This window comes from Cebus imitator, unplaced genomic scaffold (assembly GCF_001604975.1).
Source record: "Cebus imitator isolate Cc_AM_T3 unplaced genomic scaffold, Cebus_imitator-1.0 Scaffold294, whole genome shotgun sequence".
Classification (NCBI taxonomy): Eukaryota; Metazoa; Chordata; class Mammalia; order Primates; family Cebidae; genus Cebus; species Cebus imitator.
In genome coordinates this window covers 2,810,015-2,815,502 of record NW_016107609.1, presented here as the reverse complement: position 1 = coordinate 2,815,502, position 5,488 = coordinate 2,810,015, and the positions used below count along the sequence as shown (strand labels likewise).

At 38.8% G+C, this 5,488-nt stretch overlaps 1 non-coding gene across 1 annotated transcript; it reads right to left on the bottom strand.

The window, feature by feature from the left end:
• Window positions 1-495: 495 nt before the first annotated feature.
• On the bottom strand, window positions 496-600 carry LOC119467472. Its single transcript, XR_005196012.1, has one exon. It is a non-coding gene; the product is annotated as a U6 spliceosomal RNA (small nuclear RNA).
• Between the last annotated feature and the right edge of the window lie 4,888 nt (window positions 601-5,488).

Below are 5,488 nucleotides of genomic sequence, written 5' to 3'. Positions count from 1 at the left end.
TTGATGAACAAGCAGAAATGAAAGAGAATAGTAATGGAGAAGGTTTAGGAATTTGCCGGCATTGGAAAAGCCAAATAATGAAAGACAAAGATTAGAAATGCTTTAGTGATGTTATATCTCAAACTATTAATAAATAACAACCAGTTAAATAATAATAGGAAACATATTAGTATTTTACAAAGTATGGTCTTCCCACTGATTACTCCACATAGCCTCAAGGTAGCAACCATGAGATTGAAGGAGGGAGAAGTATGAGAGCAAGAAAAATAGAAATATGTGAACGTGAAAAACTAGGCTGACCAATAAACTGAAACTCCCAAGTTCTCGGGAACCCCTTATACCTGGTTAAATCAGGAAGCGTGTTCACCTGTAAAAAGTCCATGTCTAGGAAGGCATTTCAGGTATAACTACTGACACAGGGCACAGTAATGAAGTGGGAGGTGAATCACTGGAAGCAAATCAATTTATAAGTCTACTAAGTTTTTTTTAATTATTAAAAAACTATAAAACCTTTGATGAATTTGCATGTCATCCTTGCTCAAGAGCCATGCTAATCTTCTCTGCATGGTTCCAGTTTTAGTTTGTATGCTGCCAAAGCAAACACTGTCTACTAAGTTTTTGAGGAAACCATATCGCTAGGGAAACCGCAAGGCTGAGCAGCCTCTGATTGCTGAAGACTTACATCCATCTTTGACCTCCAAACCTCCATAAGCAGGAAGCAGGCTTCAAAAGCTCTATGGCCCCCAAATAAGGGCTTGCTCCCCAGCCCCCACTTTAGACATGGAGAAGAAGAATAATGGACAAGAAGGCTCCTCTTAGCAGGAACCAAGTACCCCTGAGGTTGGTGGACAATGGACTTTCAGCAGAGTAGAATCAGAACATAATCAAGGCTGCTCCCTCTTCCCAATAAAAACCCTTCTCATGTCTGCCCAGAGTAATTTCTTAACTGTGATGTTAAGGAATGTGGCATCATTGACTTCCTTTTTTTGAGTGAAAGTTATGATGCAGTTATCCTTTACCTGTCCCAGCACTGTATGTTGGGAGTGGAGAGGGGCCAATAATTTGTCATTTTTGTCCAAAGGTTGCCAGACCAAGAGGAGTCACATCTGGGCCTGCAAAAATGAACCAGACATTGCCACAAATCCTGGACTTGAGCTGAATGCAGAGACCGGTGGGTTTCTGTATTATATCTTTGGGAGAGGAAATGAACACTTTTTACATGGTGCCTCTCTACCTTTTCCAACCATCTTGGCAGTTAGGCTTGCCATGTGATGAGTTCCAGCCAGTACAATGTAAGCAGAAGTGACCTGTTTACTGCTGGGCTAAGGTAGTTACGTACCAGTGTGTCTTCCCCTCACTGAAACTCCCACCTTCTTCCCACAAAGCCCAAGGGATAAAGTTCAGGGCAAATTGGAATCCAAAAGGAGCCACAAAGTGGAAGAAACCTGGATGCCTGAGTCACTATATGGAGAAAACACCAACTAAAAAGCTTTATCTGATCCACATTTGATGTAAGTGAGAAATAAATTTTTGATTGTGTTAGGCCATTGATATTTTGAGATTGCAACAGCAGCTAGTATAAGTTAGCCCAATGCTTTAGGACAATATCTATTTGGTTATCTACTCTGTGAAGACCACTGACTCATTTCTCTGTTTTGTTTTCTTAATGAGCACAATATAGCATGTGAGTAAGAGATGAGGGGAAGGTGTGGAGGTGGGATTTGGAGCCAGAAGACAAGAATTTCTCTCTTTATCTAGTCATGGGCATTTAGTAAATTAACATTTCCATGCTGAGCCATAAAATTCAATGTGATTATTTTCCCTGACCCTGCCCAGAAGAAAGCAATCTCCAATTGTATACTCACTGGCATTTTGCTTTCAGGGATACTATTTTGTAATTGGGTTCAGTTCAGTCCTCCTGGTCTGAAGAGAAAATGAAACACCCTACTTTAATAAGAGATGTTCTGTCTTTACTGCAAGATCCAGCCCACTGTTTGTAATAAACTCTGAAATCTGTGCTTGACAGGTACTGCATACATAGAGAGCATGTCATGAAGGATAACAGAGAAGACGAAGCCTGTTAAAATGACGCAGTTTGCTTCTCCCTTCCACAAAGTAAACTCAGATTCTGGTTTCAGAAGGGACTGGTGCCTTCTCCCTTCCCTACCAGATTTTCCTGTTATCCCTTTTATTTCCTGTTATTTCCTGTTATGTCCTCCTGTTAAAAGAGGGAGACTAAGGTGACTGCTCCCACTCCTTCTATCAAGACTGGGGTCCAACTGTGAGCCCTGTGCTGCAGGTCAAGAGAAATTTGGTATGTGAAAGCATTTTGCAATCTGTAAAGCTTAAATATGCATGCACTTTGTAAGGAAATATGGTATAAAGGAAAGTAGAGGTTTAGAAGTCAGCAGAGTTTAGAAGTCTCATCCCAATTCTATGCTGGCCATTTTACAGCTTGGTAATGCTGAGAATGTTTTTCAACTTCTCTGATCTTCAGTTTCCTCCACTATAAAATGGGACCTATAAGTCCTACAACTTAGGGTAGGAATAAAATAAATAACATGTAAAATACCTAGCTCGGTGTCTGGTACATGTTGGTGCTCAATAAATGTGCAATTCCTTCCTTTCCCTTTCCTACCCACATGCTGTCCTCAGGGTAGAACACACATATGATTCTTTCTCATGCCCTGCCTGCCTCAGTACATTTCTGGATATACAGATCGGGACTTCCTGACTTACAATTACATAAACTCCATAGCAAGTATCTTTGGCTGTGTTAGTACAAACCCCTTAAATAATGCTTCAGTTCCCCTCTACCACAGACTCCACTGGATTAAGAAAGAAAGAAAGTAACAGAATGAAAAGAGCATTCAGCTTGGTGTCAAGTACTGGGTACAGATCTCTTTTCCAGCCTGTGCACTGTAGGTTAAATTAGAAATCTCTCTAAACCTCAGTTTACTCAGATGGAAAATGTCAGTTATAGTTTCCACGAAAGAACTTTGTGAAATAAAAAAAAAAAAAAACCTGGCACAAATATAAGGTATTTCAGTATGCTTCCAGGATATCCTCGCTTATTCTTATCACCATATGTGTTAATCCTGCTAAAGTGCCTTGTGCCCCATGTGTCTTCCCCAAGACCCACTGACTTTGTAACGCAAGGTAGGTGCTTTGGGCGGGCATCCATCCATGGAATCACTTCATCTATCTTTGACCTTGTTCAAGAATGTTTTGGTTTCACTGCATGCTACTTTAAAACAGCCTCATCTGAGCAGAGCACAGGGAGAAAGTTCTGTCTTTCTGTAAGATTCTTTTTGAACATTTGTTTCAATTCTCCACCAATTCCAATGTGCTTCATATATTTCAGTTTAGTGAAGTGAAGTCTCATCCCAATTCTATGCTGGCCATTTTACAAATAGAAAATCCTAAAAGTTAATATAGCAGATATGAAATACAATGCATGAATAAGGTGTTTGAGATATTGTTACCAGGGGAGTCATCTGTTTGAATTTTTTGACTTGACTTAAAAAGCCTAACCACCTTGATGTTTGTTTAAACTTGAATTCGATTCCATTAGGGCGTAACAGTACTGTTGTCTCACTTATATGTTAACAGAGTTTTATACGTTGGAGAATATATTTTCTTATAGTCAGAGGCTTTCGGACCTCTGCTTTATTTCACAGCTGTCTACACTTGAAGCCACATTTTTGGACATCTACTTTTAATTTTCTTGCCTTCTCCTTCTTTGGAATCAATTCGTTTTTCTCCTGTAAAGCTATATGGAAGCTCACATGGGGGGCATGGTACAAATTTCCAAAAAAGAATACTGAATTTTGAAAAGGCAGTAAAATAACATTATGGAAATCTTATGTTCCAACTCTGCTCTGACTCATTAATTCTCTCTGTATGTTGCCTTGAGGATCCAAATCCTCTGCGTGCCTTCAAACAGGCTCTGTTCTCCTGCATTCCGTTTGGTTCTTGAGCACTTTTCCTCTGCTGCCCAGGGAGTTTTCCCCAGTCCTTGGACTTCGACACAGTGTAAGCTCATGTTCAACTCATGCTGCTGCTGCTGCTGCTTTTTTTCCGCTTGGGTCTCCTGAGCTAAATGGATCTCACATAATTTATCTCATGCCTTATTGCAGCTGTTACCACTTTGCTCCAAAAATATTTTCCTCCTATTCAACTACTTTGTCACTCAGGCTTATTGTTATGTTGACATATTGTTCACTCCTGTGTCTCCTTAACATTCTCATGTGTTGTACACAACAGCAAACACATTTGATGTTGTGAAGTTGCAGTTCTGTGTGGGAGAAAAAAAGTTAATTCCTAAATTTGTCGCTCTAAATGAGTGCTTTACAAGTCTATTCTATCATTATTTCATTTCTTTTGATTCTGTTTAAGAAGCAAAGAATTGTATATTTCTGGGGACTCGTGAAATTCTTTTATACAATTATATTTTAGAAAGAAAAATGTTCATTTATCAGTTTCCTTCCTTTACTTTCTCACATGTTTTCAAAAGCTTTGTTAAGGTACTGATAATATATACCATGAAAATTAGCAGGATTTATTTTAAATATCTTGAACCAGGGAAGCTTTAAACTCACCACTTTGAGAATAATTCCATATTCCATTAAGCTTTCACTGAGGGGAATTATATCAAGTACCCTCAATTTTAACTTTTCAAATTTCATTCTGTTATTTCTGGCTAGAAATTGGAGGAATTTTACCTTGCTGTTTATTCATAGAATTTTAGAACTGGAAGGAAACTTAGAGAATGTGTTCTCCATCATCCTGACTTTTTAGACACCAAGCTCAGAGTAGCTGAGTGGATTGTCATTGTCACAGAATGGGTCTTAGCGGAACTGGAGCCAAAGCTCAGGCCTTCAGATTCCCAGCCCAGATCTGTGCCCTGTCTGATGCCCCCTGATACACTAAGTATTTTCATGTGTTTTTGTCTAAGGTCTGTGAATTTTTATTTTAGAATGTGTCATTTGGATGTGCCTCAGATTCACAGTGCCTTAACTGGTTTAATTCTGCTTTTCAGGGTTTGGACATTTGAATGGACAAGGCTGAGAGGTATAGTCATTCATTCAGCTGAGCCACAAATGACTCTATGCTCATTTTGGTGACCTGGCCCAAACACCATTCCTTGTATACATAGAAGATTCTGTATAAATATTGTTGAATAAATGAATGAATGAAAAAATGTTCCTTGTTTTACTCCTATGTTGTAAATTGTAAGGCAGGAAAAAGAAGGGAAAAAGATTTACTGCTATTAGTGAAAATATAATCTTGAAGCTGAAAGCACAGGTGGAAGTAACAATATAAGAAACCATATTTAATTGCCAGAATGAAAGTGCTATAAAAGTTCAGAAATATCAAAACTAATATAACCAGTGCCTATAAAAATATGAGGAGTGTGGATAAACACCAGTATATGTTGTGGAAAATAGGGAATATGTCTGGAGTTTGAAAAGCATGCCTTCTTGAC